General features: G+C 42.6%; 1 non-coding gene across 1 annotated transcript; it reads left to right on the forward strand.

Moving 5' to 3' along the window:
- Positions 1 to 18,828: 18,828 nt before the first annotated feature.
- Positions 18,829 to 18,901, forward strand: TRNAV-UAC (transfer RNA valine (anticodon UAC)). Its single transcript has one exon. It is a non-coding gene; the product is annotated as a tRNA-Val (tRNA).
- The last annotated feature ends 1,990 nt before the right edge of the window (positions 18,902 to 20,891 follow it).

Below are 20,891 nucleotides of genomic sequence, written 5' to 3' on the forward strand. Positions count from 1 at the left end.
AGTCAAAATTGTGGTCCAGGATTCAGTTGTTGACGTGCTTCCAGTACTTTGTCTCTGGCCAGGAAGACGCAACGTAACCTCGTCGTCAGTAGCATCCTCCTCCACCTCCTCTGCTGACTTCATCGACTGGCTGACTTTGGTTTGACAGTAAGTATTGTCTCCAACCTCATCAATAACCCTGTGTGTTTTCATTCCCCTCGTCCTGAGTCCTCCGAGACAACCTCTTCCTGCTTTGACCGAATAGTAAAGTTGTCCTTCCAATCAGGTATCTGTGCTCCTCATCATGTTCCCCATTGTCTCCACCAGGAGGATTTACTTTTTGGAAATGAGGGTGTAGATTAGGCTCAGCACCTTCTTCATCGGGGCCTGGATCCCAGTCACAAAGCTTCAGGCTATCTGCGCAGATCATTTCCCCTGTCTCATGGAACTCGCTACCTCAACACGTTAGATTATCTGCTACACACGCAAGCTTCAAACTGAATCTGAAAACTCATCTGTTCAGAAATGACTATAACCTTCAATGACACCACCACCATACGTACTTGACGCTCAACCTAAACAACTCCTACTGTCTCCTTCCAAAAATCCTTTAGAATGTAATCCCGCAAGGGCAGGGCCCTCTTCCCTCTGTACCAGTCTGTCTATAGTTACTTGTATATGTATTCTGTATGTAACCCCCTTATCATGTACAGCACCATGGAATCAATGGTGGTCTATAAATTAATAATAATAAAAATAATAATAACTTCCTTGTCTGTACTCATTACAGCTTTGGAGCAGACCTCTGATTCCCAGGCTATAGTGCGACTGAACAGCTATGAAAACTCAACCATCTCTGTCACCCCATACTCAGCAGGGCTGGTGGAAACTTGAGAGCTGTTAGGAAGCAAGTGCGATTGGATTGACACCACAGAGGAATGGAGTATTTGGGATCTTGAAATTGGGGTGGAGGAGAGGCCACTTTATGGAGCAATTCAGATCCATTGAAGCAGCTGCTGATTTGGCCTCATCTACATTTGTTAGCGATGGTCGTGTCCATGAAAAAAGGGATCATATCAGATTATCCATGGGAAGAAGTACACCTGTTCTTTTTGATGTTATTTGTTTTTACAAAAATGTGACGCCTTAAACGCAAGCAGCCTGCTGCGGTTTCAGTTGCGCCCAGGCATCAGCTGCCATTTAGGCCTGTGCCTCGGGTTGTCCAGCTGGCTGCTTTCTCCTCCACGTCTAAGTGTGGAGAGTCAGCTAGTGCGCATGCGTGTGCCGATTTACCCCAGCCGCAGCCTAACTCCAGTGTTTCGCCTAGTGAGTATGCTCAGCCTGACTGTGCCATTCCTTACGCTAAGTCTTCATTTCGGGATACAGCGCATGCTCCCACACTTAGTGTGAAAAGCCTCTTTGCACAGGTACTTGCATTCCGTGCCGGGTCTAAGTCCTGTTTTGTGCCTAGACACCATGCTAAAGCTGATAGTCTTTTTTCAGACTCTATTTCATGCAACTGAGCATGCTCAGGCACTTACTGCATCAGAGACTAGGTCCGGTAATGAACTCTTTGAACCTGCCCCTGATGTGGGGGGCCCATATAGCCATATAGACCACAGGGCATCAGGTGTCCTGACGATGTGGCCAGGCCACTCCCAAATGGCTTGCAGAGGCCCGCCCCTATGACTTGTTACCTCATTATTGATGGTCAGACGATGACTGGTGAGTGGAGATGAGCGAACCGGTCGCGGTTCGGCTCGAGTCGGTTCGCCGAACGGGGGTCCCGTTCGAGTTCGGTTCGTCGAACGTTCGACGAACCGAACTCGAACCAATAGGCTATAATGGGAGGCAATCACAAACACATAAAAATGCATTATAAATGTACACAAACAGTTAATAAACATTGCCATAACAGCTACCGGTCTCCGCGATCCCTTCTGCACTCTGTCTCCTGCTGCTATTCCATCCGATGATCGCTGAATCCTCCCGGTGACCATCACTGCCAGCAGTGATGCAGGACCTATCGTGACGTCAAAATAGCCATGTGACCAGTCACGTGGCTATTATCTCATTGGCTACAGACTAGTCACATGACTATGACGCGTCATGTAGGACCTGCGAGTGCATCTCTCCGGTACACGGTGCACATATGTGTATCGCCATGTACCGGCGACATGCTCTAGCACACGGTCGACTCCCCGTTCCGTTAGGGACCGGCTGACACAGCCGGTCATTAACGGAGGTTGCCATAGCAACGCAGTTAGCGGTGACGTCACCGCTAACCGCGGCTCCGAGAGCACTGTTGCTATGGTAACGCGTCTGTCAGCGTTACCGCTGTTACCGCTGACAGTCAGCACTGATCACTCACGGAGTGAAGGCTGCACGCTGCTTCCCGATTGTAGTGAGGATTGTAGTGAGGATGAGGTTCCCCAGCCCCAAGTGATGAGCTGGGTAAACTCATCCTCACTACAATCGTCACTACTACTACACTAGTGATGATTGTAGTGAGGATGAGGTTCCTCAGCCCCAAGTGACGAGCTGGGTAAACTCATCCTCACTACAATCATCACTACTACTACACTAGAAAGAAAGAAGACAGAAGAGCAGGATCGTGGAGGGCTGACAGGGGGTAATAAAGATGGAGTCTCTAATGTGTCTGTGTATTTATTTCTATTAAAGTATTTTTTCTCTGTGTGGTGTTTTTTTTTAACCCTTTATTGGAGATTCTTAATGGCCGGGTCAAACGTGCCTGACATTAAGAATCTCTGGCTTAATACTGGCTAGTAAAACAAAGCCAGTATTAACTCATGATTACCCAACAAGCCACCCGGCTTCAGGGCTGTTGGAAAAGTTGGATACAGCGCCAGATGATGGCGCTTCTATGAGAGCGCCATTTTCTGGGACGGCTGCGGACTGAAATCCACAGGAGAGGCGCACAGAAACCTCGGGCTAACCTGTGCTGCGGATTCAAATCCCCAGCTGCCTAGTTGTACCCGGCTGGACACAAAAATGGGGCGAAACCCACGTCATTTGTTTTTTAATTATTTCATGAAATAAGTGAAATAATTAAAAAAAAAGGGCTTCCCTATATTTTTGGTTCCCAGCCGGGTACAAATAGGCAACTGGGGGTTGGAGGCAGCCCGTGGCTGCCTGCTGTACCTGGCTAGCATACAAAAATATGGCGAAGCCCACGTCATTTTTTTGGTGGGCAAAAAAATTCTGCATACAGTCCTGGATGGAGTATGCTGAGCCTAGTAGTTCTGCAGCTGCTGTCTGCTCTTCTCCATACAGACAGACAGCAGCTGCAGAACTACAAGGCTCAGCATACTCCATCCAGGACTGTATGCAGGAGTTTTTTGCCCCCCTGAAAAAATTATGTGGGCTTCGCCATATTTTTGTATGCTAGCCAGGTACAGCAGGCAGGTACGGCTTCCCCCAACCCCCAGTTGCCTATTTGTACCCGGCTGGGAACCAAAAAATAAAGGGAAGCCCTTTTTTATTATTTCATGAATTTCATGAAATAATTAGAAAACAAATGACGTAGGCTTCGCACCATTTTTGTGTCCAGCCAGGTACAACTAGGCAGCTGGGGATTGGAATCCGCAGCACAGGTTGGCCTGAGCTTTCTGGGCCCCACTGCTGCGAATTGCAGTCTGCAGCCGCCTCAGAAAATGGCATTTTCATAGAAGCGCCATCTTCTGGCTCTGTATCCAACTCTTCCAGCACCTGCCTGCTATACCTGGCTAGCATACAAAAATATGGCGAAGCTCACGTCCTTTTTTTGTAGCTTTTTGGCAAAAAAAATAAGAAATGCCTCCCTGGATTTTCCATTGCCAGTGAAGGTAACACCAAGCAGTGGGGGTTAGCAGCCAGTAGCTGCTTGGATTACCCTTACCTAGCAATACAAAAAATGCAGCGGGAGCCCATATATATTTTTTTTAATTATTTATTTAAATAACTAAAAACAAAATGGGCTTCCCTGTATTTTGATTGCTGGACATCACAGTGCTGTAAAAATAAATCTTTAAAAAAATGACGTAGCGCTCCGCGGTATTTTTGATTCTCAGCGCAGATAAAGCAGACAGCTATGGGTTGCCACCCCAGTCTGCCTGCCGTTACCTTGGTTGGCAATCAAAATACAGGGAAGCCCATTAATTTTTTCTATTTAAAAAATAGTTAAAAAAAAAAATGACGTTGGGTCCCCCCATTTTTGATAGCCAGCTAGGGTAAAGCAGACGGCTGTAGCCTGAAAACCCCAGCTGGCAGCTTTATTGTGGTTGGGGATCCAATGTGGAGGTCCCCTCAGGCTCTTTTTTATAATTATTTTATAAATATTAATAATTACACAATAAAAGTAGGGTCCCCCAAATTGGATCACCAGCCAAGGTAAAGCGGACAGCTGTGGTCTGGTATTCTCAGGGTGGGAAGGTCCATAGTTATTGGGCCTTCACAGCCTAAAAATAGCAGGCCGCAGGCACCCCAGACGTGGCGCATCCACTAGATGCGCCAATCCTGGCACTTCACCCCAGCTCATCCCGTGCCCTAATGCAGTGGCAAACGGGGTAATAAATCGGGTTGATACTAGCTGTAAAGTCACCTGAGATCAAGCCCAGCAGTTTGTGATGTCATGGCGTCTATTAGATACCCAACATCATAAACTATCAGTACTAACAAAAAAAAAAAAATCGACAAAAGAAATTTATTTGAAAAAACAGTCCGCAAAACATTTCCTCTTTCACCAATTTATTGTAAGAAAAAAAATAAAGGGGTCCCACGACGACTCTGGACCGTCTAGAATAAGGGGGGGAGACACTCAGGGAACGTATCCCCCATTTTCTAGGAGTGCGGACCCTTCATGTGAGGAGTGTGGGTGCAATGAATCTGCACTCACTCTCCCCGGGTCCACAGCAGCAGAGTCCATGTCGTAATGGTTGCTACCAAAGCTGCAATGCCCTGCTCATGAGGTAAGGGCATGCCTAATCAGGAGAACTACTGTAGAGGAAGCTCTGCTCACTGGTATATAGGTGCTCAGAGGTAATAATAGATAAAATTAGTGAGTAACCTCGGCACTCTAAATCTCCCAGACTAATTCAGTAAGTCACAACGGATAGTAATGCAAAATCACTCTTTATTGGTCCGTATTAAGAAAAAAAAAATTTTTCATAAGCATATATGTTTTTGTCCAAAACAAGTTACAAATGACGTTTCGGCCTGAGCCTTCGTCAGATTGGACTTATCTGCATGTAATCATGAAAAATGACAATAATCAGTATCACATAAGAGTGAGAGAACAATAACATAAACTCGAACAATGTAGAGGTACAATTGGGATGCAGCAAAAAAATTGCAACACAGCAAGAAATGAAACACATGATACAAATGTCATAATACAGTACAAGGACAATATAGTAATGACAAATATGGGGTCAGAGTAGGCTTAGACAGCACTGGTACGAAAGAGATGTCAATCATAAAGTAACATGTGCAGTAGGTGTAGAGTTACACTATGCATGGCAGAGCTAATGGGTAGACCGACCATAGAAAAAGAACAGAGAAAAAGTGGAGAAAAAGTGGAGAAAAAATGGAGAAAAAATGGAGAAAAAGTGATGAAAAAGTGGAGAAAAAGTCGAGAAAAAGTGGAGAAAAAGTGGAGAAAAAAATGGAGAAAAAGTGGAGAAAAAGTGGAGAAAAAAATGGATAAAAAGTGGAGAAAAAGTGGAGAAAAAGTGGAGAAGTGGAGAAGTGGAGAAAAAGTGGAGCACCCTTTGGTGCCTTTCATGTGGCACTAAGGGGTGCTTAGCTTTGTATTTAGCCAAAAAAATGAAAAAAAAATGACGTAGGGTTCCCCCTAGTTTTGTAGCCAGCTAGGGTAAAGCAGACGGCTGCAGCCTGCAGGCCACAGCTGGCAACCTCACCTTGGCTGGTAATCCAAAACTGAGGGCACACCACGCTGTTATTTTAAATTAAATAAATAATTAAAAAAAAAACACGTAGGGGTCCCCCAAAATTGGATCACCAGCCAAGGTAAAGCAGACAGCTGAGGCCTGATATTCTCAGACTAGGGAGGTCCATGGTTATTGGACTCTCCCCAGCCTAAAAATAGCAGGCCGCAGCCGCCCCAGAAGTGGCGCATCCATTAGATGCGCCAATCCTGGTGATTCGCCCCAGCTCATCCTTCGCCCTGGTGCGGTGGCAAACGGGGTAATATATGGGGTTAATACCAGATGTGTAATGTCACATGGCATTAAGCCCTGGGGTTGGTGAGGTCAGGCGTCTATCAGATACCCGACATCACCAACCCAGTCAGTAATAAAAAAAAATAGACGACAAACACATTTTTATTTGAAAAAACACTCCCCAAAACATTCCCTCTTTAACCAATTTATTAGAATGAAAAACAAATCCAGGTCTGGTGTAATCCAAGGGGTTGCCATGAAGATCCACACTGTCCCAGTCAATGAAGAGCAGGATGTTCCCCATTGGCTGGGAGAGCAGTGCAGTGACCTGAGCTAACATCAATGGGTCAGCCCAGGTCACTGCAGGGCATGACAAGTGCTGCTGTCAGCGAGGTACATTACCTGCGCTGATCTCCAGCACACTGACAGCCCCTGTCACTGAGTTCAATGACCGCCGCCTTCACAGCCAAGAATCGCGAGAGGCCCGTGACGTCACCGCTAGTCAGTCTCGGGTCGGAAGCGAGAGAAGGTGATGTGACAAGCGGCGGCCATGGAGGACAGTGACAGCGCTGAGGTCGGGATGGCGGGACTTCATCACCGCAGGCAGGGCCGGCTCCAGGTTTTTGTGGGCCCCGGGCGGAAGAGTCCCAGTGGGCCCCATAAACACGCAGACACACACACATACACAGATACATACACGTACATATACATATTTAAAGACAAACTCACAAAAATACATATAAACAGACAAATCTATACAGTCATATACACTGACATACATAGATACACATCATACATGCATACATACAGAGACACACACTGCTATGCTGCATATATACATACATACATACAGACACACACATACTGCTCTGCATGCATACATACATATAGACAGACACACACACTGCTCTGCTACATACATACAAATAGACAGACACATACATACTGCTCTGCTGCATACATACATACAGACACACACACACACTGCTCTGCTGCATACATACATACAGACAGACACGCATACTGCTCTGCATGCATACATACAGACACGCATACTGCTCTGCTGCATACATACATGCATACATACAAACACGCATACTGCTCTGCTGCATACATACATGCATACATACGGACACGCATACTGCTCTGCTGCATACATACATGCATACATACAGACACGCATACTGCTCTGCATGCATACATACATGCATACATACAGACACGCATATTGCTCTGCTGCATATATATATACATACATACAGACACGCATACTACTCTGCTGCATATATACATACATAGACACACATACTGCTCTGCTGCATATATAGATACATACATACAGACACGCATACTGCTCTGCTGCATACATACATGCATACATACAGACAGACACGCATATTGCTCTGCTGCATAAATATATACATACATACAGACACGCATACTACTCTGCTGCATATATGCATACATACATAGACACGCATACTGCTCTTCTGCATATATACATACATACATACAGACACGCATACTGCTCTGCTGCATATATACATACATTCACGCATACTGCTCTGCTGCATATATACATACATACATACATACAGACACGCATACTGCTCTGCTGCATATATACATACATACAGACACGCATACTACTCTGCTACATATATACATACATACAGACACGTATACTGCTCTGCTGCATATATACATACATACATACAGACACGTATACTGCTCTGCTGCATATATACATACATACATACAGACACGTATACTGCTCTGCTGCATATATACATACATACATACAGACACGTATACTGCTCTGCTGCATATATACATACATACATACAGACACGTATACTGCTCTGCTGCATACATACATGCATACATACAGACACGCATACTGCTCTGCTGCATACATACATGCATACATACAGACAGACACGCATACTGCTCTGCTGCATATATACATACACACAGACACGCATACTGCTCTGCTGCATATATACATACATACACGCATACTGCTCTGCTGCATAAATACATACATACAGACACGCATACTGCTCTGCTGCATATATACATACATACATACAGACACGTATACTGCTCTGCTGCATACATACATGCATACATACAGACAGACACGCATATTGCTCTGCTGCATATATATATATACATACAGACACGCATACTACTCTGCTACATATATACAAACATACAGACACGTATACTGCTCTGCTGCATACATACATGCATACATACAGACAGACACGCATTTTGCTCTGCTGCATATATATATATATACATACATACAGACACGCATACTACTCTGCTGCATATATACATACATACATACAGACACGTATACTGCTCGGCTGCATATATACATACATACATACACGCATACTGCTCTGCTGCATATATACATACATACATACATACACGCATACTGCTCTGCAGCATATATACATACATACATATAGACACGCATACTGCTCTGCTGCATACATACATACAAACACACACCTTACTCTGCGGGGCCCACACACGCGGCTCCGGGGTTCACACACACGGCTCTGCGGGGCCCACACACGCACGGGGGGACAGGGAGGGGCGGGGAGGGAGTGATGTCCCACATACTGATCAGCTCACTGTGCAGATGGGGCCCACACAGCGCCGGAGGGAAGCGATGTGCTGGGGGTCGCTGGCAGGCACTGTGACTCCTTCATCTTTGCGACCGAGCAGGACGCCGGGCGGTAGCTCCGCCCACAGATGATGCTCAATGCAGGAGAACACAGTGAACGCTGTGGTCTGCGGGCCTTAAAGGGCCGGCAGCCACAGTTTCCAGTGCCAAGGACTGCTGCCCCCGGGCCGACCGCAGGTAAGCCGAGCGGGACCGTGTGTGTGTGTGTGTGTGTGTGTGTGCAGATTGTGTGTGTGTGTGTACGTGTGTACATGCCGTGGGCAGGAGGGGGCGGAGTGAGCTGAGCGGGGAAGTGTGGGCTTCCTGCACGTAACTAGGGTAAACATCGGGTTACTAAGCAAAGCGCTTTGGTTGGATACCCGATGTTTATCTTGGTTACCAGCTTGTAGCAGGCTGCCAGCCATGGCTCCTGCACACTGTAGCTGTAAAAAGCCCTGCTTTTTGCTGCTAGAACCATTCTCGAACGTATCTAGAACTATCGAATTTTAGCAAAAAGCTCGAGTTCTAGTTCGATCTCAAACACCCCCCAAAATCATTCGAGCCTAGAACTGGAGAACCTCGAACCGCAAACCGCGCTTAACTCTACTGGTGAGGTGTTTGTGTCTTGGCAGCCATGAGGTCATTATTGAAGTTGCGGTTCCAAATAGGACGCTAGTTATGCCACTCATGACGTGTCACTCTGCTTTTGTCTCCAGGAGGTGCATTGTGGTCCACCCTGGTTTGGGGCGGACCCAGGTTATAAAACGGGCTGGAGCCAACAAGGAGGTGCGCAGTCTTCTATTATGCTCCGAAAGACCACACCTCCATGTGTTGAACCCATTGCGGCTTTAGGCCAGAGGTAGGCAGGGATAGGGCGTCGATGCAGGCCGCCACCACAGTTGGTAACGCAGAACGGTTAAGACCAGCTCCTGTCCTACAAGTCCTGCTTGTGCAGCCCAGTGGCATTAACAGGCCTGTTGCTGCTGATGCGCCTGCTGTCCACAGGTGTGGCCCCAATGCACACGGTCAGCGTACTGAATGGCCCCTGTGATGTTAACAGGGAGTTCCTGGGCTGGGTGGGCGTGTGGACCCTGTGACGCTAACAGGGCTCCCAGTCTCAAGATCCGAGTTGCGTCTAACTCGGTTCAGGCAACTATTAGTTTCATAGCCACACAGATCTGTATCCTCCACCTAACCTTCCAGTTGCCAACCTCTCCTTTTCCATCTGGGAGCACGGTGGACATTGACTGCTGATGGGGATATATACCTTTCTCTTTCTTTTCTTATTAATTTTCGTTATATAGCGGTAACATAGTATATACCACCTTATCCAAATCTACCAGTCCCACCTTAACAGATGGTGTTTCTTCATCAAATGTTACTTTTGCTTAACCAACAAACCCATGGTCAAAATTTTTTTCCCCTTTCCAACACACCTGTTCCCCTTTCCACCAGCATTTGTCCTTTTTCAACTCATTTGGTATATGACCAAAAGTGCAACTCTGCAGGGACACCGTACTCAACGCCATCTCAGCACAGCAGCCAGCCCTCGGTCCCTCAGATGTGGACAAGTAAAAGACCATTTCCTCCAGTCCATGACAAAGCGTTGAGATTCACTCTGTGCAGCACTAGCGTTTACTGGAAAAGCAGATCTAAGAATCCCTACCACCTTCTGCAGATACTCCTGTATACGTGCGTCCCTTTCTATGGCAAAAATTATTTCGCCAAATTTTGTCTTGTACCGGGGATCTAACAGTGTGGCAACCCAGTAGTTAGCATTACTTCGAATTCGTACAATCCGAGGGTCATGTTGTAGGTAGTGCAGCAAGAAGGCGCTCATGTGTCTTGTGCATCCAGGAGGACAAAGTCCTTGGTGTGTTGGTGGCAGAGAGGTGAGAATCGTGCCTCCTTCCTCTGCCCTCTCCGCACAACCGAAATGTGAGCAAGCTCTCACTCATCTGCTGAGTCTTCCATGCCCATCGCAAGTTCGTCCTCCATTTCTTCATGGCTCCTGCACCTTCCTCAACAATTTTTGCTGATACTATGCGCCCTTGTTAATCCCTATCCCCCACCATAACTGCTGCCTAGGTGCCGCTTACCGTATGGACCTTGTAGATGTTATTATCCCTTCTGCATATGACTCCTCCTGTACTTCCTCACCTTCCTCTTGGACCAATACCTGACTCCGAATAATGCTTACAGTGTGCTCCATCATGTAGATGACCAGAATTGTCACGCTGAGAATGGCATTGCCAGTGCTAAACATCTTCGTCGACATTTGCAATCTGTGTAGAAGGGTGCATAGGTCCTTGATGTGACACCACTCCAGCAGCGTGATCTGCACCACCTCTGGATCAAGTTAGCCAAGGGTATACGTCATACCGTATTTCAGCAGGGCTCTGCGCTGCTGCCACACACGCTGCAACATGTGCAGATTCCAATTCCTGCGTGTCAGAACATCGCATTTCCGGCGTTTAACTGCCAGACCCTAAGACTTCCAGAGCGATGAAAGTTGTTGAGCTGCTGGGTGCGAAGAATGAAAGTGAGCACATAGCAGCGTGCTTGCTGCACAAGGCCATGTAGGCCGGGATGGTATTTTAAAAATTGCTGGAGAATCAGATTCAACACGTGAGCCATACAAGGCACGTGTGTCACAACCAATCTGTTCTTGGTGTTGAAAAAATACCCAATTAAACTACAATATATGAAGTTCTTGGTTTTGTTGCGGAATGATGGGATGTTTTGGCTTCCATCAACAACAGAGCTACGAATTTGTTTGTTTTTTTTCCCTGGCGGTCAAAACTCGTCTCTAATTGCCTATACTTTGCAGCTTTTCTAAGGTTTCATAGTGTAGTGGAAGTCACGTCTGCTTTACACGCAGAAGGTCCTGGGTTCAATCCCCAGTGAAACCCCTGTGTTCTTGGTGTTGAAATAATACCCTATCAACCTGTAATATATGAAGTTCTTGTCTTTGTTGCCGAATGACGGGATATTTTTGCTTCCATCACAAACAGAACTACTAATTTGTTTTTTTTCCCCTGGCGGTGAAAACTCGTCTCTAATTGCCATTACTTTGCAGGATTTCAAAGGTTTCATAGTGTAGAGGTCATCACGTCTGCTTTATACGCAGAAGGTCCTGGGTTCAACCCGAGTGAAACCAATCCATTTTTGGTGTTGAAGTATTTTCCTATCGACTTGTGATATATGAAATTCTTGGTTTCGTTGCCAAATGACAATACATTTTGGCTTCCATCACCAAGAGAACTACGATTTTGTGTTTCTTTTTTTATTGACCATTTTAGCAGAAAACATAATCCTATATTATAAAAATCCTGTTTGTTTCAAAATATATAGTTCCCATAAATGCAAAAGCAAAAGACCAAACTATGGAGAAAAAAGTAACACATTATATATAAACTTCAATTTAAGCAAAATCCCTTTGTAGGAATAAAACTGGTAAAATATATAATAAAAATTGTAAATGTTTCATTAACCAAAAATACTTTCCTTCAGCAATAAAAACGCCCCGTCAGTCACAATTCTGCTCTGCTAGCCAATACACAGTAACTTTTCGTCAGGTTTCATAGTGTAGTGGTCATCACGTCTGCATAACATGCAGAAGGTCCTGGGTTCAATCCCCAGTGAAACAAATCTGTTCTTAGTGTTGAAATAATACGCTATCCAACTACGATATATGAAGTTCTCGGCTTTGTTGCCGAATGACGGGATGTTTTGGCTTCCATCACAAACAGAACTACAAATTATTTTTTTTTTTTCACCTGGCGGCCAAAACTCGTCTCTAAATGCCATTACTTTGCAGGGTTTCACAGGTTTCATAGTGGAGTGATCATCACGTCTCCTTCACACGCAGAAGGTCCTGGGTTCAATCCCCAGTAAAAACAAGCCGTTTTCGCTGTTGAAGTAATTTGCTATCAACCTGTAATATATGAAATTCTTGGTTTTGTTGCCAACTGATAATATATTTTGGCTTCCATCACCAAGAGAACTACGATTTTGGGTTTCTTTTTTATTGACCATTTTAGCAGAAAATATAATCCCATATTATAAAAATCCTGTTTGTTTCAAAATATATAGTTCCTTTAAATACAAAAGCAAACGACTAAACCATGTAGAAAAAAGTAAAACATTCAATGTAAACTTCCATTTAAGCAAAATACCTTTGTAGGAATAAAACTGGTAAAATATGTAATAAAAAATGTAAATGTTTCATTAACCAAAAATACTTTCCTTCAGCAATAAAAATTCCCCGTCAGTCACAATTCTGCTCTGCTAGCCAATACACAGTAACTTTCCATCAGGTTTCATAGAGTAGTGGTCATCATGTCTGCTTAACACGCAGAAGGTCCTGCGTTCAATCCCCAGTAAAGCCAATCTGTTCTTGGTGTTGAAATAATACCCAATTAAACTACAATATATGAAGTTCTTGGTTTTGTTGCCGAATGATGGGATGTTTTGGCTTCCATCACCAACAGAGCTACGAATTTTTTTTTTTTCCCCTGGCGGTCAAAACTCGTCTCTAATTGCCATTACTTTGCAGGATTTCAAAGGTTTCATAGTGAGAAGTTGACACATCTGCTTCATACGCAGAAGGTCCTGGGTTCAACCCCAGTGAAACCAATCCATTTTTGGTGTTGAAGTATTTTCCTATCGACTTGTAATATATGAAATTCTTGGTTTCGTTGCCAAATGACAATACATTTTGGCTTCCACCACCAAGAGAACTACGATTTTGGGTTTCTTTTTTATTGACCATTTTAGCAGAAAACATAATCCCATATTATAAAAATCCTGTTTGTTTCAAAATATATAGTTCCCATAAATACAAAAGCAAAAGACCAAACTATGGAGAAAAAAGTAACACATTCAATATAAACTTCAATTTAAGCAAAATCCCTTTGTAGGAATAAAACTGGTAAAATATATAATAAAAATTGTAAATGTTTCATTAACCAAAAATACTTTCCTTCAGCAATAAAAAGGCCCCGTCAGTCACAATTCTGCTCTGCTAGCCAATACACAGTAACTTTTCGTCAGGTTTCATAGTGTAGTGGTCATCACGTCTGCATAACATGCAGAAGGTCCTGGGTTCAATCCCCAGTGAAACCAATCTGTTCTTAGTGTTGAAATAATACGCTATCCAACTACGATATATGAAGTTCTCGGCTTTGTTGCCGAATGACGGGATGTTTTGGCTTCCATCACAAACAGAACTACAAATTATTTTTTTTTTTTCACCTGGCGGCCAAAACTCGTCTCTAAATGCCATTACTTTGCAGGGTTTCACAGGTTTCATAGTGGAGTGATCATCACGTCTCCTTCACACGCAGAAGGTCCTGGGTTCAATCCCCAGTAAAAACAAGCCGTTTTCGCTGTTGAAGTAATTTGCTATCAACCTGTAATATATGAAATTCTTGGTTTTGTTGCCAACTGATAATATATTTTGGCTTCCATCACCAAGAGAACTACGATTTTGGGTTTCTTTTTTATTGACCATTTTAGCAGAAAATATAATCCCATATTATAAAAATCCTGTTTGTTTCAAAATATATAGTTCCTTTAAATACAAAAGCAAACGACTAAACCATGTAGAAAAAAGTAAAACATTTAATGTAAACTTCCATTTAAGCAAAATACCTTTGTAGGAATAAAACTGGTAAAATATGTAATAAAAAATGTAAATGTTTCATTAACCAAAAATACTTTCCTTCAGCAATAAAAATTCCCCGTCAGTCACAATTCTGCTCTGCTAGCCAATACACAGTAACTTTCCATCAGGTTTCATAGAGTAGTGGTCATCATGTCTGCTTAACACGCAGAAGGTCCTGCGTTCAATCCCCAGTCAAGCCAATCTGTTCTTGGTGTTGAAATAATACCCAATTAAACTACAATATATGAAGTTCTTGGTTTTGTTGCCGAATGATGGGATGTTTTGGCTTCCATCACCAAGAGAGCTACGAATTTGTTTTTTTTTCCCCTGGCGGTCAAAACTCGTCTCTAATTGCCATTACTTTGCAGGATTTCAAAGGTTTCATAGTGAGAAGTTGACACATCTGCTTCATACGCAGAAGGTCCTGGGTTCAACCCCAGTGAAACCAATCCATTTTTGGTGTTGAAGTATTTTCCTATCGACTTGTAATATATGAAATTCTTGGTTTCGTTGCCAAATGACAATACATTTTGGCTTCCATCACCAAGAGAACTACGATTTTGGGTTTCTTTTTTATTGACCATTTTAGCAGAAAACATAATCCCATATTATAAAAATCCTGTTTGTTTCAAAATATATAGTTCCCATAAATACAAAAGCAAAAGACCAAACTATGGAGAAAAAAGTAACACATTCAATATAAACTTCAATTTAAGCAAAATCCCTTTGTAGGAATAAAACTGGTAAAATATGTAATAAAAATTGTAAATGTTTCATTAACCAAAAATACTTTCCTTCAGCAATAAAAACGCCCCGTCAGTCAAAATTCTGCTCTGCTAGCCAATACACAGTAACTTTTTGTCAGGTTTCATAGTGTAGTGGTCATCACGTCTGCTTAACACGCAGAAAGTCCTGGGTTCAATCCCCAGTGAAACCAATCTGTTCTAGTGTTGAAGTAATACGCTATTCAAATACAATATATGAAGTTCTCGGATTTGTTGCCGAATGACGGGATGTTTTGGCTTCCATCACAAACAGAACTACAAATTATTTATTTTTTTTTTTCCCCTGGCGGTCAAAACTCGTCTCTAAATGCCATTACTTTGCAGGGTTTCACAGGTTTCATAGTGGAGTGGTCATCACGTCTACTTCACACGCAGAAGGTCCTGGGTTCAATCCCCAGTAAAAACAAGCCGTTTTCGCTCTTAAAGTAATTTGCTATCAACCTGTAATATATGAAATTCTTGGTTTTGTTGCCACCTGATATCATATTTTGGCTTCCATCACCAAGAGAACTACGATTTTGGGTTTCTTTTTTATTGACCATTTTAGCAGAAAACATAATCCCATATTATAAAAATCCTGTTTGTATTAAAATATATAGTTCCTTTAAATACAAAAGCAAACGAATAAACTATGTAGAAAAAAGTAACACATTCAATGTAAACTTCCATTTAAGCAAAATCCTTTTGTAGGAATAAAACTGGTAAAATATATAATAAAAATTGTAAATGTTTCATTAACCAAAAATACTTTCTTTCAGCAATAAAGAGGCCCCGTCAGTCACAATTCTGCTCTGCTAGCCAATACACAGTAACTTTCCTTCAGGTTTTATAGAGTAGTGGTCATCACGTCTGCCTAACACGCAGAAAGTCCTGCGTTCAATCCCCAGTAAAACCAATCTGTTCTTGGTGTTGAAATAATACCCAATTAAACTACAATATATGAAGTTCTTGGATTTGTTGCCGAATGATGGGATGTTTTGGCTTCCATCACCAACAGAGCTACGAATTTGTTTTTTTTTTTCCCTGGCGGTCAAAACTCGTCTCTAATTGCCATTACTGTGCAGCATTTCAAAGGGTTCATAGCGTAGTGGAAATCACGTCTGCTTTACACGCCGAAGGTTCTGGGTTCAATCCCCAGTGAAACCCATGTGTTCTTGGTGTTGAAATAATACCCTATCAACCTGCAATATATAAAGTTCTTGGCTATGTTGCCGAATAACGTGATGTTTTAGCTTCCATCACCAACAGAGCTACGAATTTGTTTTTTTCCCCTGGCGGTCAAAACTCGTCTCTAATTGCCATTACTTTGCAGAATTTCAAAGGTTTCATAGTGTATTGGTCATTACGTCTGCTTCACACGCAGAAGGTCCTGGGTTCAATCATCAGTGAAACCAATCTGTTTTTGGTATTGAAGTAATTTCCTATCGACTTGTAATATGTGAAATTCTTGGTTTCGTTGCCAAATGACAATACATTTTGGCTTCCATCACAAAGAGAACTACGATTTTGGGTTTCTTTTTTTATTGACCATTTTAGCAGAAAACATAATCCCATATTATAAAAATCCTATTTGTTTTAAAATATATAGTTCCCATAAATACAACAGCAAACGACTAAACTATGTAGAAAAAAGTAACACATTCAATGTAAACTTCAATTTAAGCAAAATCCCTTTGTAGGAATAAAACAGGTAAAATATATAATAAAAATTGTAAATGTTTTATTAACCAAAAATACTTTCCTTCAGCAATAAAAAGGCCCCGTCAGTCACAATTCTGCTCAGCTAGCCAATACACAGTAACTTTTCGTCAGGTTTTATAGTGTAGTGGTCATCATGTCTGCTTAACACGCAGAAAGTCCTGGGTTGAATCCCCAGTTAAACCTATCTGTTCATGGTGTTGAAATAAAACCTTATCGACCTGCAATATATGAAGTTCTTGGCTTTGTTGCCGAATGGCGGGATGTTTTGGCTTCCATCACCAAGAGAGCTACGAATTTGTTTTTTTTCCCCTGGCGGTGAAAACTCGTCTCTAATTGCCATTACTTTGCAGGATTTCAAAGGTTTCATAGTTTAGTGGTCATCACGTCAGCTTCACACGCAGAAGGTCCTGGGTTCAATCCCCAGTGAAACCAATCCATTTTTGGTGTAAGTATTTTCCTATCGACTTGTAATATATGAAATTCTTGGTTTCGTTGCCAAATGACAATACATTTTGGCTTCCATCACCAAGAGAACTACGATTTTGGGTTTCTTTTTTATTGACCATTTTAGCAGAAAACATAATCCCATATTATAAAAATCCTATTTGTTTTAAAATATATAGTTACCATAAATACAACAGCAAACGACTAAACTATGTAGAAAAAAGTAACACATTCAATGTAAACTTCAATTTAAGCAAAATCCCTTTGTAGGAATAAAACAGGTAAAATATATAATAAAAATTGTAAATGTTTCATTAACCAAAAATACTTTCCTTCAGCAATAAAAAGGCCCCGTCAGTCACAATTCTGCTCAGCTAGCCAATACACAGTAAATTTTCGTCAGGTTTTATAGTGTAGTGGTCATCATGTCTGCTTAACACGCAGAAAGTCCTGGGTTGAATCCCCAGTTCAACCTATCTGTTCATGGTGTTGAAATAAAACCTTATCGACCTGCAATATATGAAGTTCTTGGCTTTGTTGCCGAATGACGGGATGTTTTGGCTTCCATCACCAAGAGAGCTACGAATTTGTTTTTTTTCCCCTAGCGGTGAAAACTCGTCTCTAATTGCCATTACTTTGCAGGATTTCAAAGGTTTCATAGTGTAGTGGTCATCACGTCAGCTTCACACGCAGAAGGTCCTGGGTTCAATCCCCAGTGAAACCAATCCATTTTTGGTGTAAGTATTTTCCTATCGACTTGTAATATATGAAATTCTTGGTTTCGTTGCGAAATGACAATACATTTTGGCTTCCATCACCAAGAGAACTACGATTTTGGGTTTCTTTTTTATTGACCATTTTAGCAGAAAACATAATCCCATATTATAAAAATCCTGTTTGTTTCAAAATATATAGTTCCTTTAAATACAAAAGCAAACGACTAAACTATGTCGAAAAAAGTAACACATTCAATGTAAACTTCCATTTAAGCAAAATCCCTTTGTAGGAATAAAACTGGTAAAATATGTAATAAAAATTGTAAATGTTTCATTAACCAAAAATACTTTCCTTCAACAATAAAAAGGCCCCGTCAGTCACAATTCTGCTCTGCTAGCCAATACACAGTAACTTTCCATCAGGTTTCATAGTGTAGTGGTCATCACGTCTGCTTAACACGCAGAAGGTCCTGCGTTCAATCCCCAGTAAAACCAATCTGTTCTTGGTGTTGAAATAATACCCAATTAAACTACAATATATGAAGTTCTTGGCTTTGTTGCCGAATGATGGGATGATTTGGCTTCCATCACCAACAGAGCTACGAATTTGTTTTTTTTTTTCCCTGGCGGTCAAAACTCGTCTTTAATCGCCATTACTTTGCAGGCTTCCAAAGGTTTCATAGTGTAGTGGAAATCACGTCTGCTTTACACGCAGAAGGTCCTGGGTTCAATCCCCAGTGAAACCTATGTGTTCTTGTTGTTGAAATAATACCCTACCAACCTGCAATATATAAAGTTCTTGGCTTTGTTGCCGAATAACGGGATGTTTTAGCTTCCATCACCAACAGAGCTACGAATTTGTTTTTTTCCCCCTGGCGGTCAAAACTCGTCTCTAATTGCCATTACTTTGCAGGATTTCAAAGATTTCATAGTGTAGTGGTCATCACGTATGCTTCACACGCAGAAAGTCCTGGGTTCAATCCCCAGTGAAACCAATCTGTTTTTGGTGTTGAAGTAATTTCCTATCGACTTGTAATATGTGAAATTCTTGGTTACGTTGCCAAATGACAATACATTTTGGCTTTCATCACAAAGAGAACTACGATTTTGGGTTTCTTTTTTATTGACCATTTTAGCAGAAAACATAATCCCATATTATAAAAATCCTATTTGTTTTAAAATATATAGTTCCCATAAATACAAAAGCAAACGACTAAACTATGTAGAAAAAAGTAACACATTCAATGTAAACTTCAATTTAAGCAAAATCCCTTTGTAGGAATAAAACTGGTAAAATATATAATAAAAATTGTAAATGTTTCATTAACCAAAAATACTTTCCTTCAGCAATAAAAAGGCCCCGTTAGTCACAATTCTGCTCTGCTAGCCAATACACAGTAACTTTCCATCAGGTTTCATAGTGTAGTGGTCATCACGTCTGCTTAACACTAGAGTTGAGCGCGGTTCAATTGATTTTGGGGGTGTTCTAGATCGAACTAGAACTCGAGCTTTTTGCTAAAATTCGATAGTTCTAGATACGTTTGAGAACGGTTCTAGCAGCAAAAAGCAAGGCTTTTTACAGCTACAGTGAGCAGGAGCCATCGCTGGCAGCCTGCCAGAAGCTGGTAACCAAGATAAACATCGGGTATCCAACCAAAGCGCTTTGGTTATTTACCTGATGTTTATCCTAGTTACGTGCAGGAAGCCCACACTTCCCCGCTCAGCTCGCTCCGCCCCCTCCTGCCCGCGGCATGTACACACACACACACACACACACACACACACACGGTCCCGCTCGGCTTACCTGCGGTCGGCCCAAGGGCAGCAGTCCTTGGCACTGGAAACTGTGGCTGCCGGCCCTTTAAGGCCCGCAGACCACAGCGTTCACTGTGTTCTCCTGCATTGAGCATCATCTGTGGGCGGAGCTACCGCCCGGCGTCCTGCTCGGTCGCACAGATGAAGGAGTCACAGTGCCTGCCAGCGACCCCCAGCACATCGCTTCCCTCCGGCGCTGTGTGGGCCCCATCTGCACCGTGAGCTGATCAGTATGTGGGACATCACTCCCTCCCCGCCCCTCCCTGCCCCCCGTGCGTGTTTGGGCCCCGCAGAGCCGTGTGTGACCCCCAGAGCCACGTGTGTGGGCCCCGCAGAGTAAGGTGTGTGTTTGTATGTATGCATGCAGCAGAGCAGTATGCGTGTCTATATGTATGTATATATGCAGCAGAGCAGTATGCGTGTCTGTATGTATGTATGTATATATGCAGCAGAGCAGTATGCGTGTCTGTATGTATGTATATATGCAGCAGAGCAGTATGCGTGTCTGTATGTATGTATATATGCAGCAGAGCAGTATGCGTGTCTGTATGTATCTATGTATATATGTAGCAGAGTAGTATGCGTGTCTGTATGTATGTATAAATATATGCAGCAAAGCAATATGCGTGTCTGTCTGTATGTATGCATGTATGTATGCAGCAGAGCAGTATACGTATCTGTATGTATGTATATATGTAGCAGAGTAGTATGCGTGTCTGTCTGTATATATATATGCAGCAGAGCAATATGCGTGTCTGTCTGTATGTATGCATGTATGTATGCAGCAGAGCAGTATACGTGTATGTATGTATATATGCAGCAGAGCAATATGCGTGTCTGTCTGTATGTATGCATGTATGTATGCAGCAGAGCAGTATACGTGTCTGTATGTATGTATGTATATATGCAGCAGAGCAGTAT

The sequence above is a fragment of the Anomaloglossus baeobatrachus genome, chromosome 2, assembly GCF_048569485.1.
Source record: "Anomaloglossus baeobatrachus isolate aAnoBae1 chromosome 2, aAnoBae1.hap1, whole genome shotgun sequence".
Lineage (NCBI taxonomy): Eukaryota > Metazoa > Chordata > Amphibia > Anura > Aromobatidae > Anomaloglossus > Anomaloglossus baeobatrachus.